This window comes from Natrix helvetica (genome assembly GCF_964273705.1).
Source record: "Natrix helvetica genome assembly, chromosome: 3".
Taxonomy (NCBI): Eukaryota; Metazoa; Chordata; class Lepidosauria; order Squamata; family Natricidae; genus Natrix; species Natrix helvetica.
This window is the reverse complement of record NC_138549.1, coordinates 56,411,990-56,430,426: the sequence shown is the minus strand read 5'-3', so window position 1 is coordinate 56,430,426 and position 18,437 is coordinate 56,411,990.

The following is an 18,437-nucleotide window of genomic DNA, read 5'->3' as shown; positions in this document are numbered from 1 at the left end:
CCAGAGCTCAGTTTCGAACCACATGAATATGTTAGTGGTGTCCTGAGTCGGGGAAGCTAAAAAACCACTCCATTCCCTTATCTGAGCTTTCCCTGAGGAGTTAGACCAAAGCTTATATCAGAATTGGCAAAAGAGCCCAATTCAGCCAGAAACGTAACTTTTGACCCAGAGCTCAGTTTCGAACCACATGCATATGTTAGTGGTGTCCTGAGTCGGGGAAGCTAAAAAAACCACTCCATTCGCTGATCTGAGCTTTCCTTGAGGAGATACCCCAAAGATAAAATCAGAATTGGCAAAAGAGCCCAATTCAGCCAGAAACGTAATTTTTGACCCAGAGCTCAGTTTCGAACCACATGCATATGTTAGTGGTGTCCTCAGTCGGGGAAGCTAAAAAACAACTCCATTCGCTGATCTGAGCTGTTCTTGAGTAGATACCCCAAAGATAAAATCAGAATTGGCAAAAGAGCCCAATTCTTCCTGAAACGTAACTTTTGACCCAGAGCTCAGTTTCGAACCACATGTATATGTTAGTGGTGTTCTGAGTCGGGGAAGCTAAAAAACCACTCCATTCCCTGATCTGAGCTTTCCCTGAGGAGTTAGACCAAAGCTTATATCAGAATTGGCAAAAGAGCCCAATTCAGCCAGAAACGTAACTTTTGACCCAGAGCTCAGTTTCGAACCACATGCATAGGTTAGTGGTGTCCTCAGTCGGGGAAGCTAAAAAACAACTCCATTCGCTGATCTGAGCTTAGCTTGAGGAGATACCCCAAAGATAAAATCAGAATTGGCAAAAGAGCCCAATTCAGCCAGAACGTAACTTTTGACCCAGAGCTCAGTTTCGAACCATATGCATATGTTAGTGGTGTCCTGAGTCGGGGAAGCTAAAAAACCACTCCATTCGCTGATCTGATCTTTCCCTGAGGAGTTAGACCAAAGCTTATATCAGAATTGTCAAAAGATCCCAATTCTGCCAGAAACGTAACTTTTGACCCAGAGCTCAGTTTCGAACCATATGCATATGTTAGTGGTGTCCTCAGTCGGGGAAGCTAAAAAACAACTCCATTCGCTGATCTGAGCTTTTCTTGAGGAGATACCCCAAAGATAAAATCAGAATTGGCAAAAGAGCCCAATTCAGTAGGAAACGTAACTTTTGACCCAGAGCTCAGTTTCGAACCACATGCATATGTTAGTGGTGTCCTGACTCGGGGAAGCTAAAAAACCACTCCATTCGCTAATCTGAGCTTTCCCTGAGGAGTTAGACCAAAGCTTATATCAGAATTGGCAAAAGATCCCAATTGTTCCTGAAACGTAACTTTTGACCCAGAGCTCAGTTTCGAACCACATGTATATGTTAGTGGTGTCCTGAGTCGGGGAAGCTAAAAAAACCACTCCATTCGCTGATCTGAGCTTTCCTTGAGGAGATACCCCAAAGATAAAATCAGAATTGGCAAAAGAGCCCAATTCAGCCAGAAACGTAATTTTTGACCCAGAGCTCAGTTTCGAACCACATGCATATGTTAGTGGTGTCCTCAGTCGGGGAAGCTAAAAAACAACTCCATTCGCTGATCTGAGCTGTTCTTGAGTAGATACCCCAAAGATAAAATCAGAATTGGCAAAAGAGCCCAATTCAGCCAGAAACGTAACTTTTGACCCAGAGCTCAGTTTCCAACCACATGCATATGTTAGTGGTGTCCTCAGTCAGGGAAGCAAAAAAACAACTCCATTCGCTGATCTGAGCTTTCCTTGAGGAGATACCCCAAAGATAAAATCAGAATTGGCGAAAGAGCCCAATTCAGCCAGAAACGTAACTTTTGACCCAGAGCTCAGTTTCGAACCATATGCATATGTTAGTGGTGTCCTGAGTCGGGGAAGCTAAAAAACCACTCCATTCGCTGATCTGATCTTTCCCTGAGGAGTTAGACCAAAGCTTATATCAGAATTGTCAAAAGATCACAATTCTGCCAGAAACGTAACTTTTGACCCAGAGCTCAGTTTCGAACCACATGCATATGTTAGTGGTGTCCTCAGTCGGGGAAGCTAAAAAACCACTCTATTCGCTGATCTGAGCTTTCCTTGAGGAGATACCCCAAAGATAAAATCAGAATTGGCAAAAGAGCCCAATTCAGCCAGAAACGTAACTTTTGACCCAGAGCTCAGTTTCGAACCATATGCATATGTTAGTGGTGTCCTGAGTCGGGGAAGCTAAAAAACCACTCCATTCGCTGATCTGAGCTTTCCCTGAGGAGTTAGACCAAAGCTTATATCAGAATTGGCAAAAGATCCCAATTCTGCCTGAAACGTAACTTTTGACCCAGAGCTCAGTTTCGAACCAGATGCATATGTTAGTGGTGTCCTGAGTCGGGGAAGCTAAAAAACCACTCCATTCGCTAATCTGAGCTTTCCCTGAGGAGTTAGACCAAAGCTTATATCAGAATTGGCAAAAGATCCCAATTCTTCCTGAAACGTAACTTTTGACCCAGAGCTCAGTTTCGAACCACATGTATATGTTAGTGGTGTCCTGAGTCGGGGAAGCTAAAAAACCACTCCATTCCCTGATCTGAGCTTTCCCTGAGGAGTTAGACCAAAGCTTATATCAGAATTGGCAAAAGAGCCCAATTCAGCCAGAAACGTAACTTTTGACCCAGAGCTCAGTTTCGAACCACATGCATATGTTAGTGGTGTCCTGAGTCGGGGAAGCTAAAAAAACCACTCCATTCGCTGATCTGAGCTTTCCTTGAGGAGATACCCCAAAGATAAAATCAGAATTGGCAAAAGAGCCCAATTCAGCCAGAAACGTAATTTTTGACCCAGAGCTCAGTTTCGAACCACATGCATATGTTAGTGGTGTCCTGAGTCGGGGAAGCTAAAAAAACCACTCCATTCGCTGATCTGAGCTTTCCTTGAGGAGATACCCCAAAGATAAAATCAGAATTGGCAAAAGAGCCCAATTCAGCCAGAAACGTAACTTTTGACCCAGAGCTCAATTTCGAACCACATGCATATGTTAGTGGTGTCCTGAGTCGGGGAAGCTAAAAAAACCACTCCATTCGCTGATCTGAGCTTTCCTTGAGGAGATACCCCAAAGATAAAATCAGAATTGGCAAAAGAGCCCAATTCAGCCAGAAACGTAACTTTTGACCCAGAGCTCAGTTTCGAACCATATGCATATGTTAGTGGTGTCCTCAGTCGGGGAAGCTAAAAAACAACTCCATTCGCTGATCTGAGCTTTTCTTGAGGAGATACCCCAAAGATAAAATCAGAATTGGCAAAAGAGCCCAATTCACCCAGAAACGTAACTGTTGACCCAGAGCTCAGTTTCGAACCACATGCATATGTTAGTGGTGTCCTGAGTCGGGGAAGCTAAAAAACCACTCCATTCGCTGATCTGAGCTGTTCTTGAGGAGATACCCCAAAGATAAAATCAGAATTGGCAAAAGAGCCCAATTCAGCCAGAAACGTAACTTTTGACCCAGAGCTCAGTTTCGAACCACATGCATATGTTAGTGGTGTCCTGAGTCGGGGAAGCTAAAAAAACCACTCCATTCGCTGATCTGAGCTTTCCTTGAGGAGATACCCCAAAGATAAAATCAGAATTGGCAAAAGAGCCCAATTCAGCCAGAAACGTAACTTTTGACCCAGAGCTCAGTTTCGAACCACATGCATATGTTAGTGGTGTCCTGAGTCGGGGAAGCTAAAAAAACCACTCCATTCGCTGATCTGAGCTTTCCTTGAGGAGATACCCCAAAGATAAAATCAGAATTGGCAAAAGAGCCCAATTCAGCCAGAAACGTAACTTTTGACCCAGAGCTCAGTTTCGAACCATATGCATATGTTAGTGGTGTCCTCAGTCGGGGAAGCTAAAAAACAACTCCATTCGCTGATCTGAGCTTTTCTTGAGGAGATACCCCAAAGATAAAATCAGAATTGGCAAAAGAGCCCAATTCACCCAGAAACGTAACTGTTGACCCAGAGCTCAGTTTCGAACCACATGCATATGTTAGTGGTGTCCTGAGTCGGGGAAGCTAAAAAACCACTCCATTCGCTGATCTGAGCTTTCCCTGAGGAGTTAGACCAAAGCTTATATCAGAATTGGCAAAAGATCCCAATTCTGCCAGAAACGTACCTTTTGACCCAGACCTCAGTTTCAAACCACATGTATATGTTAGTGGTGTCCTCAGTCGGGGAAGCTAAAAAACAACTCCATTCGCTGATCTGAGCTTTCCTTGAGGAGATACCCCAAAGATAAAATCAGAATTGGCAAAAGAGCCCAATTCAGCCAGAAACGTAACTTTTGACCCAGAGCTCAGTTTCGAACCACATGCATATGTTAGTGGTGTCCTCAGTCGGGGAAGCTAAAAAACCACTCTATTCGCTGATCTGAGCTTTCCTTGAGGAGATTCCACAAAGATAAAATCAGAATTGGCAAAAGAGCCCAATTCAGCCAGAAACGTAACTTTTGACCCAGAGCTCAGTTTCGAACCACATGCATATGTTAGTGGTGTCCTGAGTCGGGGAAGCTAAAAAACCACTCCATTCGCTGATCTGAGCTTTCCCTGAGGAGTTAGACCAAAGCTTATATCAGAATTGGCAAAAGATCCCAATTCTGCCTGAAAAGTAATTTTTGACCCAGAGCTCAGTTTCGAACCACATGCATATGTTAGTGGTGTCCTCAGTCAGGGAAGCAAAAAAACAACTCCATTCGCTGATCTGAGCTTTCCCTGAGGAGTTAGACCAAAGCTTATATCAGAATTGGCAAAAGATCCCAATTCTGCCTGAAACGTAACTTTTGACCCAGAGCTCAGTTTCGAACCACATGCATATGTTAGTGGTGTCCTGAGTCGGGGAAGCTAAAAAACCACTCCATTCGCTAATCTGAGCTTTCCCTGAGGAGTTAGACCAAAGCTTATATCAGAATTGGCAAAAGATCCCAATTCTGCCTGAAACGTAACTTTTGACCCAGAGCTCAGTTTCGAACCACATGCATATGTTAGTGGTGTCCTCAGTCGGGGAAGCTAAAAAACCACTCTATTCGCTGATCTGAGCTTTCCTTGAGGAGATACCCCAAAGATAAAATCAGAATTGGCAAAAGAGCCCAATTCAGCCAGAAACGTAACTTTTGACCCAGAGCTCAGTTTCGAACCATATGCATATGTTAGTGGTGTCCTCAGTCGGGGAAGCTAAAAAACCACTCCATTCGCTGATCTGAGCTTTCCCTTAGGAGTTAGACCAAAGCTTATATCAGAATTGGCAAAACATCCCAATTCTGCCTGAAACGTAATTTTTGACCCAGAGCTCAGTTTCGAACCACATGGATATGTTAGTGGTGTCCTCAGTCAGGGAAGCAAAAAAACAACTCCATTCGCTGATCTGAGCTTTCCTTGAGGAGATACCCCAAAGATAAAATCAGAATTGGCAAAAGAGCCCAATTCAGCCAGAAACGTAACTTTTGACCCAGAGCTCAGTTTCGAACCATATGCATATGTTAGTGGTGTCCTGAGTCGGGGAAGCTAAAAAACAACTCCATTCGCTGATCTGAGCTTAGCTTGAGGAGATACCCCAAAGATAAAACCAGAATTGGCAAAAGAGCCCAATTCAGCCAGAACGTAACTTTTGACCCAGAGCTCAGTTTCGAACCATATGCATATGTTAGTGGTGTCCTGAGTCGGGGAAGCTAAAAAACCACTCTATTCGCTGATCTGAGCTTTCCTTGAGGAGATACCCCAAAGATAAAATCAGAATTGGCAAAAGAGCCCAATTCAGCCAGAAACGTAACTTATGACCCAGAGCTCAGTTTCGAACCACATGCATATGTTAGTGGTGTCCTGAGTCGGGGAAGCTAAAAAACCACTCTATTCGCTGATCTGAGCTTTCCTTGAGGAGATACCCCAAAGATAAAATCAGAATTGGCAAAAGAGCCCAATTCTGCCAGAAACGTAACTTTTGACCCAGAGCTCAGTTTCGAACCACATGCATATGTTAGTGGTGTCCTCAGTCGGGGAAGCTAAAAAACCACTCCATTCGCTGATCTGAGCTTTCCCTGAGGAGTTAGACCAAAGCTTATATCAGAATTGGCAAAAGATCCCAATTCTGCCTGAAACGTAACTTTTGACCCAGAGCTCAGTTTCGAACCAGATGCATATGTTAGTGGTGTCCTGAGTCGGGGAAGCTAAAAAACCACTCCATTCGCTAATCTGAGCTTTCCCTGAGGAGTTAGACCAAAGCTTATATCAGAATTGGCAAAAGATCCCAATTCTTCCTGAAACGTAACTTTTGACCCAGAGCTCAGTTTCGAACCACATGTATATGTTAGTGGTGTCCTGAGTCGGGGAAGCTAAAAAACCACTCCATTCCCTGATCTGAGCTTTCCCTGAGGAGTTAGACCAAAGCTTATATCAGAATTGGCAAAAGAGCCCAATTCAGCCAGAAACGTAACTTTTGACCCAGAGCTCAGTTTCGAACCACATGCATATGTTAGTGGTATCCTGAGTCGGGGAAGCTAAAAAAACCACTCCATTCGCTGATCTGAGCTTTCCTTGAGGAGATACCCCAAAGATAAAATCAGAATTGGCAAAAGAGCCCAATTCAGCCAGAAACGTAATTTTTGACCCAGAGCTCAGTTTCGAACCACATGCATATGTTAGTGGTGTCCTGAGTCGGGGAAGCTAAAAAAACCACTCCATTCGCTGATCTGAGCTTTCCTTGAGGAGATACCCCAAAGATAAAATCAGAATTGGCAAAAGAGCCCAATTCAGCCAGAAACGTAACTTTTGACCCAGAGCTCAATTTCGAACCACATGCATATGTTAGTGGTGTCCTGAGTCGGGGAAGCTAAAAAAACCACTCCATTCGCTGATCTGAGCTTTCCTTGAGGAGATACCCCAAAGATAAAATCAGAATTGGCAAAAGAGCCCAATTCAGCCAGAAACGTAACTTTTGACCCAGAGCTCAGTTTCGAACCATATGCATATGTTAGTGGTGTCCTCAGTCGGGGAAGCTAAAAAACAACTCCATTCGCTGATCTGAGCTTTTCTTGAGGAGATACCCCAAAGATAAAATCAGAATTGGCAAAAGAGCCCAATTCACCCAGAAACGTAACTGTTGACCCAGAGCTCAGTTTCGAACCACATGCATATGTTAGTGGTGTCCTGAGTCGGGGAAGCTAAAAAACCACTCCATTCGCTGATCTGAGCTGTTCTTGAGGAGATACCCCAAAGATAAAATCAGAATTGGCAAAAGAGCCCAATTCAGCCAGAAACGTAACTTTTGACCCAGAGCTCAGTTTCGAACCACATGCATATGTTAGTGGTGTCCTGAGTCGGGGAAGCTAAAAAAACCACTCCATTCGCTGATCTGAGCTTTCCTTGAGGAGATACCCCAAAGATAAAATCAGAATTGGCAAAAGAGCCCAATTCAGCCAGAAACGTAACTTTTGACCCAGAGCTCAGTTTCGAACCACATGCATATGTTAGTGGTGTCCTGAGTCGGGGAAGCTAAAAAAACCACTCCATTCGCTGATCTGAGCTTTCCTTGAGGAGATACCCCAAAGATAAAATCAGAATTGGCAAAAGAGCCCAATTCAGCCAGAAACGTAACTTTTGACCCAGAGCTCAGTTTCGAACCATATGCATATGTTAGTGGTGTCCTCAGTCGGGGAAGCCAAAAAACAACTCCATTCGCTGATCTGAGCTTTTCTTGAGGAGATACCCCAAAGATAAAATCAGAATTGGCAAAAGAGCCCAATTCACCCAGAAACGTAACTGTTGACCCAGAGCTCAGTTTCGAACCACATGCATATGTTAGTGGTGTCCTGAGTCGGGGAAGCTAAAAAACCACTCCATTCGCTGATCTGAGCTTTCCCTGAGGAGTTAGACCAAAGCTTATATCAGAATTGGCAAAAGATCCCAATTCTGCCAGAAACGTACCTTTTGACCCAGACCTCAGTTTCAAACCACATGTATATGTTAGTGGTGTCCTCAGTCGGGGAAGCTAAAAAACAACTCCATTCGCTGATCTGAGCTTTCCTTGAGGAGATACCCCAAAGATAAAATCAGAATTGGCAAAAGAGCCCAATTCAGCCAGAAACGTAACTTTTGACCCAGAGCTCAGTTTCGAACCACATGCATATGTTAGTGGTGTCCTCAGTCGGGGAAGCTAAAAAACCACTCTATTCGCTGATCTGAGCTTTCCTTGAGGAGATTCCACAAAGATAAAATCAGAATTGGCAAAAGAGCCCAATTCAGCCAGAAACGTAACTTTTGACCCAGAGCTCAGTTTCGAACCACATGCATATGTTAGTGGTGTCCTGAGTCGGGGAAGCTAAAAAACCACTCCATTCGCTGATCTGAGCTTTCCCTGAGGAGTTAGACCAAAGCTTATATCAGAATTGGCAAAAGATCCCAATTCTGCCTGAAAAGTAATTTTTGACCCAGAGCTCAGTTTCGAACCACATGCATATGTTAGTGGTGTCCTCAGTCAGGGAAGCAAAAAAACAACTCCATTCGCTGATCTGAGCTTTCCCTGAGGAGTTAGACCAAAGCTTATATCAGAATTGGCAAAAGATCCCAATTCTGCCTGAAACGTAACTTTTGACCCAGAGCTCAGTTTCGAACCACATGCATATGTTAGTGGTGTCCTGAGTCGGGGAAGCTAAAAAACCACTCCATTCGCTAATCTGAGCTTTCCCTGAGGAGTTAGACCAAAGCTTATATCAGAATTGGCAAAAGATCCCAATTCTGCCTGAAACGTAACTTTTGACCCAGAGCTCAGTTTCGAACCACATGCATATGTTAGTGGTGTCCTCAGTCGGGGAAGCTAAAAAACCACTCTATTCGCTGATCTGAGCTTTCCTTGAGGAGATACCCCAAAGATAAAATCAGAATTGGCAAAAGAGCCCAATTCAGCCAGAAACGTAACTTTTGACCCAGAGCTCAGTTTCGAACCATATGCATATGTTAGTGGTGTCCTCAGTCGGGGAAGCTAAAAAACCACTCCATTCGCTGATCTGAGCTTTCCCTTAGGAGTTAGACCAAAGCTTATATCAGAATTGGCAAAACATCCCAATTCTGCCTGAAACGTAATTTTTGACCCAGAGCTCAGTTTCGAACCACATGGATATGTTAGTGGTGTCCTCAGTCAGGGAAGCAAAAAAACAACTCCATTCGCTGATCTGAGCTTTCCTTGAGGAGATACCCCAAAGATAAAATCAGAATTGGCAAAAGAGCCCAATTCAGCCAGAAACGTAACTTTTGACCCAGAGCTCAGTTTCGAACCATATGCATATGTTAGTGGTGTCCTGAGTCGGGGAAGCTAAAAAACAACTCCATTCGCTGATCTGAGCTTAGCTTGAGGAGATACCCCAAAGATAAAACCAGAATTGGCAAAAGAGCCCAATTCAGCCAGAACGTAACTTTTGACCCAGAGCTCAGTTTCGAACCATATGCATATGTTAGTGGTGTCCTGAGTCGGGGAAGCTAAAAAACCACTCCATTCGCTGATCTGATCTTTCCCTGAGGAGTTAGACCAAAGCTTATATCAGAATTGTCAAAAGATCCCAATTCTGCCAGAAACGTAACTTTTGACCCAGAGCTCAGTTTCGAACCACATGCATAGGTTAGTGGTGTCCTCAGTCGGGGAAGCTAAAAAACCACTCTATTCGCTGATCTGAGCTTTCCTTGAGGAGATACCCCAAAGATAAAATCAGAATTGGCAAAAGAGCCCAATTCAGCCAGAAACGTAACTTTTGACCCAGAGCTCAGTTTCGAACCATATGCATATGTTAGTGGTGTCCTCAGTCGGGGAAGCTAAAAAACCACTCCATTCGCTGATCTGAGCTTTCCCTTAGGAGTTAGACCAAAGCTTATATCAGAATTGGCAAAACATCCCAATTCTGCCTGAAACGTAATTTTTGACCCAGAGCTCAGTTTCGAACCACATGGATATGTTAGTGGTGTCCTCAGTCAGGGAAGCAAAAAAACAACTCCATTCGCTGATCTGAGCTTTCCTTGAGGAGATACCCCAAAGATAAAATCAGAATTGGCAAAAGAGCCCAATTCAGCCAGAAACGTAACTTTTGACCCAGAGCTCAGTTTCGAACCATATGCATATGTTAGTGGTGTCCTCAGTCGGGGAAGCTAAAAAACAACTCCATTTGCTGATCTGAGCTTTTCTTGAGGAGATACCCCAAAGATAAAATCAGAATTGGCAAAAGAGCCCAATTCAGTAGGAAACGTAACTTTTGACCCAGAGCTCAGTTTCGAACCACATGCATATGTTAGTGGTGTCCTGAGTCGGGGAAGCTAAAAAACCACTCCATTCGCTAATCTGAGCTTTCCCTGAGGAGTTAGACCAAAGCTTATATCAGAATTGGCAAAAGATCCCAATTCTTCCTGAAACGTAACGTTTGACCCAGAGCTCAGTTTCGAACCACATGTATATGTTAGTGGTGTCCTGAGTCGGGGAAGCTAAAAAACCACTCCATTCCCTGATCTGAGCTTTCCCTGAGGAGTTAGACCAAAGCTTATATCAGAATTGGCAAAAGAGCCCAATTCAGCCAGAAACGTAACTTTTGACCCAGAGCTCAGTTTCGAACCACATGCATATGTTAGTGGTGTCCTGAGTCGGGGAAGCTAAAAAAACCACTCCATTCGCTGATCTGAGCTTTCCTTGAGGAGATACCCCAAAGATAAAATCAGAATTGGCAAAAGAGCCCAATTCAGCCAGAAACGTAATTTTTGACCCAGAGCTCAGTTTCGAACCACATGCATATGTTAGTGGTGTCCTCAGTCGGGGAAGCTAAAAAACAACTCCATTCGCTGATCTGAGCTTTCCTTGAGGAGATACCCCAAAGATAAAATCAGAATTGGCAAAAGAGCCCAATTCAGCCAGAACGTAACTTTTGACCCAGAGCTCAGTTTCGAACCATATGCATATGTTAGTGGTGTCCTGAGTCGGGGAAGCTAAAAAACCACTCTATTCGCTGATCTGAGCTTTCCTTGAGGAGATACCCCAAAGATAAAATCAGAATTGGCAAAAGAGCCCAATTCAGCCAGAAACGTAACTTTTGACCCAGAGCTCAGTTTCGAACCATATGCATATGTTAGTGGTGTCCTGAGTCGGGGAAGCTAAAAAACCACTCCATTCGCTGATCTGAGCTTTCCCTTAGGAGTTAGACCAAAGCTTATATCAGAATTGTCAAAAGATCCCAATTCTGCCAGAAACGTAATTTTTGACCCAGAGCTCAGTTTCGAACCACATGGATATGTTAGTGGTGTCCTCAGTCAGGGAAGCAAAAAAACAATTCCATTCGCTGATCTGAGCTTTCCTTGAGGAGATACCCCAAAGATAAAATCAGAATTGGCAAAAGAGCCCAATTCAGCCAGAAACGTAACTTTTGACCCAGAGCTCAGTTTCGAACCATATGCATATGTTAGTGGTGTCCTCAGTCGGGGAAGCTAAAAAACAACTCCATTCGCTGATCTGAGCTTTTCTTGAGGAGATACCCCAAAGATAAAATCAGAATTGGCAAAAGAGCCCAATTCATTAGGAAACGTAACTTTTGACCCAGAGCTCAGTTTCGAACCACATGCATATGTTAGTGGTGTCCTGAGTCGGGGAAGCTAAAAAACCACTCCATTCGCTAATCTGAGCTTTCCCTGAGGAGTTAGACCAAAGCTTATATCAGAATTGGCAAAAGATCCCAATTCTTCCTGAAACGTAACTTTTGACCCAGAGCTCAGTTTCGAACCACATGTATATGTTAGTGGTGTCCTGAGTCGGGGAAGCTAAAAAACCACTCCATTCCCTGATCTGAGCTTTCCCTGAGGAGTTAGACCAAAGCTTATATCAGAATTGGCAAAAGAGCCCAATTCAGCCAGAAACGTAACTTTTGACCCAGAGCTCAGTTTCGAACCACATGCATATGTTAGTGGTGTCCTGAGTCGGGGAAGCTAAAAAAACCACTCCATTCGCTGATCTGAGCTTTCCTTGAGGAGATACCCCAAAGATAAAATCAGAATTGGCAAAAGAGCCCAATTCAGCCAGAAACGTAATTTTTGACCCAGAGCTCAGTTTCGAACCACATGCATATGTTAGTGGTGTCCTCAGTCGGGGAAGCTAAAAAACAACTCCATTCGCTGATCTGAGCTTTCCCTGAGGAGTTAGACCAAAGCTTATATCAGAATTGGCAAAAGAGCCCAATTCAGCCAGAAACGTAACTTTTGACCCAGAGCTCAGTTTCGAACCACATGCATAGGTTAGTGGTGTCCTCAGTCGGGGAAGCTAAAAAACAACTCCATTCGCTGATCTGAGCTTAGCTTGAGGAGATACCCCAAAGATAAAATCAGAATTGGCAAAAGAGCCCAATTCAGCCAGAACGTAACTTTTGACCCAGAGCTCAGTTTCGAACCATATGCATATGTTAGTGGTGTCCTGAGTCGGGGAAGCTAAAAAACCACTCCATTCGCTGATCTGATCTTTCCCTGAGGAGTTAGACCAAAGCTTATATCAGAATTGTCAAAAGATCCCAATTCTGCCAGAAACGTAACTTTTGACCCAGAGCTCAGTTTCGAACCACATGCATAGGTTAGTGTTGTCCTCAGTCGGGGAAGCTAAAAAACCACTCTATTCGCTGATCTGAGCTTTCCTTGAGGAGATACCCCAAAGATAAAATCAGAATTGGCAAAAGAGCCCAATTCAGCCAGAAACGTAACTTTTGACCCAGAGCTCAGTTTCGAACCATATGCATATGTTAGTGGTGTCCTCAGTCGGGGAAGCTAAAAAACAACTCCATTCGCTGATCTGAGCTTTTCTTGAGGAGATACCCCAAAGATAAAATCAGAATTGGCAAAAGAGCCCAATTTAGTAGGAAACGTAACTTTTGACCCAGAGCTCAGTTTCGAACCACATGCATATGTTAGTGGTGTCCTGAGTCGGGGAAGCTAAAAAACCACTCCATTCGCTAATCTGAGCTTTCCCTGAGGAGTTAGACCAAAGCTTATATCAGAATTGGCAAAAGATCCCAATTCTTCCTGAAACGTAACTTTTGACCCAGAGCTCAGTTTCGAACCACATGTATATGTTAGTGGTGTCCTGAGTCGGGGAAGCTAAAAAACCACTCCATTCCCTTATCTGAGCTTTCCCTGAGGAGTTAGACCAAAGCTTATATCAGAATTGGCAAAAGAGCCCAATTCAGCCAGAAACGTAACTTTTGACCCAGAGCTCAGTTTCGAACCACATGCATATGTTAGTGGTGTCCTGAGTCGGGGAAGCTAAAAAAACCACTCCATTCGCTGATCTGAGCTTTCCTTGAGGAGATACCCCAAAGATAAAATCAGAATTGGCAAAAGAGCCCAATTCAGCCAGAAACGTAATTTTTGACCCAGAGCTCAGTTTCGAACCACATGCATATGTTAGTGGTGTCCTCAGTCGGGGAAGCTAAAAAACAACTCCATTCGCTGATCTGAGCTGTTCTTGAGTAGATACCCCAAAGATAAAATCAGAATTGGCAAAAGAGCCCAATTCAGCCAGAAACGTAACTTTTGACCCAGAGCTCAGTTTCCAACCACATGCATATGTTAGTGGTGTCCTCAGTCAGGGAAGCAAAAAAACAACTCCATTCGCTGATCTGAGCTTTCCTTGAGGAGATACCCCAAAGATAAAATCAGAATTGGCGAAAGAGCCCAATTCAGCCAGAAACGTAACTTTTGACCCAGAGCTCAGTTTCGAACCATATGCATATGTTAGTGGTGTCCTGAGTCGGGGAAGCTAAAAAACCACTCCATTCGCTGATCTGATCTTTCCCTGAGGAGTTAGACCAAAGCTTATATCAGAATTGTCAAAAGATCACAATTCTGCCAGAAACGTAACTTTTGACCCAGAGCTCAGTTTCGAACCACATGCATATGTTAGTGGTGTCCTCAGTCGGGGAAGCTAAAAAACCACTCTATTCGCTGATCTGAGCTTTCCTTGAGGAGATACCCCAAAGATAAAATCAGAATTGGCAAAAGAGCCCAATTCAGCCAGAAACGTAACTTTTGACCCAGAGCTCAGTTTCGAACCATATGCATATGTTAGTGGTGTCCTGAGTCGGGGAAGCTAAAAAACCACTCCATTCGCTGATCTGAGCTTTCCCTGAGGAGTTAGACCAAAGCTTATATCAGAATTGGCAAAAGATCCCAATTCTGCCTGAAACGTAACTTTTGACCCAGAGCTCAGTTTCGAACCAGATGCATATGTTAGTGGTGTCCTGAGTCGGGGAAGCTAAAAAACCACTCCATTCGCTAATCTGAGCTTTCCCTGAGGAGTTAGACCAAAGCTTATATCAGAATTGGCAAAAGATCCCAATTCTTCCTGAAACGTAACTTTTGACCCAGAGCTCAGTTTCGAACCACATGTATATGTTAGTGGTGTCCTGAGTCGGGGAAGCTAAAAAACCACTCCATTCCCTGATCTGAGCTTTCCCTGAGGAGTTAGACCAAAGCTTATATCAGAATTGGCAAAAGAGCCCAATTCAGCCAGAAACGTAACTTTTGACCCAGAGCTCAGTTTCGAACCACATGCATATGTTAGTGGTGTCCTGAGTCGGGGAAGCTAAAAAAACCACTCCATTCGCTGATCTGAGCTTTCCTTGAGGAGATATACCCCAAAGATAAAATCAGAATTGGCAAAAGAGCCCAATTCAGCCAGAAACGTAATTTTTGACCCAGAGCTCAGTTTCGAACCACATGCATATGTTAGTGGTGTCCTGAGTCGGGGAAGCTAAAAAAACCACTCCATTCGCTGATCTGAGCTTTCCTTGAGGAGATACTCCAAAGATAAAATCAGAATTGGCAAAAGAGCCCAATTCAGCCAGAAACGTAACTTTTGACCCAGAGCTCAATTTCGAACCACATGCATATGTTAGTGGTGTCCTGAGTCGGGGAAGCTAAAAAAACCACTCCATTCGCTGATCTGAGCTTTCCTTGAGGAGATACCCCAAAGATAAAATCAGAATTGGCAAAAGAGCCCAATTCAGCCAGAAACGTAACTTTTGACCCAGAGCTCAGTTTCGAACCATATGCATATGTTAGTGGTGTCCTCAGTCGGGGAAGCTAAAAAACAACTCCATTCGCTGATCTGAGCTTTTCTTGAGGAGATACCCCAAAGATAAAATCAGAATTGGCAAAAGAGCCCAATTCACCCAGAAACGTAACTGTTGACCCAGAGCTCAGTTTCGAACCACATGCATATGTTAGTGGTGTCCTGAGTCGGGGAAGCTAAAAAACCACTCCATTCGCTGATCTGAGCTGTTCTTGAGGAGATACCCCAAAGATAAAATCAGAATTGGCAAAAGAGCCCAATTCAGCCAGAAACGTAACTTTTGACCCAGAGCTCAGTTTCGAACCACATGCATATGTTAGTGGTGTCCTGAGTCGGGGAAGCTAAAAAAACCACTCCATTCGCTGATCTGAGCTTTCCTTGAGGAGATACCCCAAAGATAAAATCAGAATTGGCAAAAGAGCCCAATTCAGCCAGAAACGTAACTTTTGACCCAGAGCTCAGTTTCGAACCACATGCATATGTTAGTGGTGTCCTGAGTCGGGGAAGCTAAAAAAACCACTCCATTCGCTGATCTGAGCTTTCCTTGAGGAGATACCCCAAAGATAAAATCAGAATTGGCAAAAGAGCCCAATTCAGCCAGAAACGTAACTTTTGACCCAGAGCTCAGTTTCGAACCATATGCATATGTTAGTGGTGTCCTCAGTCGGGGAAGCTAAAAAACAACTCCATTCGCTGATCTGAGCTTTTCTTGAGGAGATACCCCAAAGATAAAATCAGAATTGGCAAAAGAGCCCAATTCACCCAGAAACGTAACTGTTGACCCAGAGCTCAGTTTCGAACCACATGCATATGTTAGTGGTGTCCTGAGTCGGGGAAGCTAAAAAACCACTCCATTCGCTGATCTGAGCTTTCCCTGAGGAGTTAGACCAAAGCTTATATCAGAATTGGCAAAAGATCCCAATTCTGCCAGAAACGTACCTTTTGACCCAGACCTCAGTTTCAAACCACATGTATATGTTAGTGGTGTCCTCAGTCGGGGAAGCTAAAAAACAACTCCATTCGCTGATCTGAGCTTTCCTTGAGGAGATACCCCAAAGATAAAATCAGAATTGGCAAAAGAGCCCAATTCAGCCAGAAACGTAACTTTTGACCCAGAGCTCAGTTTCGAACCACATGCATATGTTAGTGGTGTCCTCAGTCGGGGAAGCTAAAAAACCACTCTATTCGCTGATCTGAGCTTTCCTTGAGGAGATTCCACAAAGATAAAATCAGAATTGGCAAAAGAGCCCAATTCAGCCAGAAACGTAACTTTTGACCCAGAGCTCAGTTTCGAACCACATGCATATGTTAGTGGTGTCCTGAGTCGGGGAAGCTAAAAAACCACTCCATTCGCTGATCTGAGCTTTCCCTGAGGAGTTAGACCAAAGCTTATATCAGAATTGGCAAAAGATCCCAATTCTGCCTGAAAAGTAATTTTTGACCCAGAGCTCAGTTTCGAACCACATGCATATGTTAGTGGTGTCCTCAGTCAGGGAAGCAAAAAAACAACTCCATTCGCTGATCTGAGCTTTCCCTGAGGAGTTAGACCAAAGCTTATATCAGAATTGGCAAAAGATCCCAATTCTGCCTGAAACGTAACTTTTGACCCAGAGCTCAGTTTCGAACCACATGCATATGTTAGTGGTGTCCTGAGTCGGGGAAGCTAAAAAACCACTCCATTCGCTAATCTGAGCTTTCCCTGAGGAGTTAGACCAAAGCTTATATCAGAATTGGCAAAAGATCCCAATTCTGCCTGAAACGTAACTTTTGACCCAGAGCTCAGTTTCGAACCACATGCATATGTTAGTGGTGTCCTCAGTCGGGGAAGCTAAAAAACCACTCTATTCGCTGATCTGAGCTTTCCTTGAGGAGATACCCCAAAGATAAAATCAGAATTGGCAAAAGAGCCCAATTCAGCCAGAAACGTAACTTTTGACCCAGAGCTCAGTTTTGAACCATATGCATATGTTAGTGGTGTCCTCAGTCGGGGAAGCTAAAAAACCACTCCATTCGCTGATCTGAGCTTTCCCTTAGGAGTTAGACCAAAGCTTATATCAGAATTGGCAAAACATCCCAATTCTGCCTGAAACGTAATTTTTGACCCAGAGCTCAGTTTCGAACCACATGGATATGTTAGTGGTGTCCTCAGTCAGGGAAGCAAAAAAACAACTCCATTCGCTGATCTGAGCTTTCCTTGAGGAGATACCCCAAAGATAAAATCAGAATTGGCAAAAGAGCCCAATTCAGCCAGAAACGTAACTTTTGACCCAGAGCTCAGTTTCGAACCATATGCATATGTTAGTGGTGTCCTGAGTCGGGGAAGCTAAAAAACAACTCCATTCGCTGATCTGAGCTTAGCTTGAGGAGATACCCCAAAGATAAAACCAGAATTGGCAAAAGAGCCCAATTCAGCCAGAACGTAACTTTTGACCCAGAGCTCAGTTTCGAACCATATGCATATGTTAGTGGTGTCCTGAGTCGGGGAAGCTAAAAAACCACTCTATTCGCTGATCTGAGCTTTCCTTGAGGAGATACCCCAAAGATAAAATCAGAATTGGCAAAAGAGCCCAATTCAGCCAGAAACGTAACTTATGACCCAGAGCTCAGTTTCGAACCACATGCATATGTTAGTGGTGTCCTGAGTCGGGGAAGCTAAAAAACCACTCTATTCGCTGATCTGAGCTTTCCTTGAGGAGATACCCCAAAGATAAAATCAGAATTGGCAAAAGAGCCCAATTCTGCCAGAAACGTAACTTTTGACCCAGAGCTCAGTTTCGAACCACATGCATATGTTAGTGGTGTCCTCAGTCGGGGAAGCTAAAAAACCACTCCATTCGCTGATCTGAGCTTTCCCTGAGGAGTTAGACCAAAGCTTATATCAGAATTGGCAAAAGATCCCAATTCTGCCTGAAACGTAACTTTTGACCCAGAGCTCAGTTTCGAACCAGATGCATATGTTAGTGGTGTCCTGAGTCGGGGAAGCTAAAAAACCACTCCATTCGCTAATCTGAGCTTTCCCTGAGGAGTTAGACCAAAGCTTATATCAGAATTGGCAAAAGATCCCAATTCTTCCTGAAACGTAACTTTTGACCCAGAGCTCAGTTTCGAACCACATGTATATGTTAGTGGTGTCCTGAGTCGGGGAAGCTAAAAAACCACTCCATTCCCTGATCTGAGCTTTCCCTGAGGAGTTAGACCAAAGCTTATATCAGAATTGGCAAAAGAGCCCAATTCAGCCAGAAACGTAACTTTTGACCCAGAGCTCAGTTTCGAACCACATGCATATGTTAGTGGTGTCCTGAGTCGGGGAAGCTAAAAAAACCACTCCATTCGCTGATCTGAGCTTTCCTTGAGGAGATACC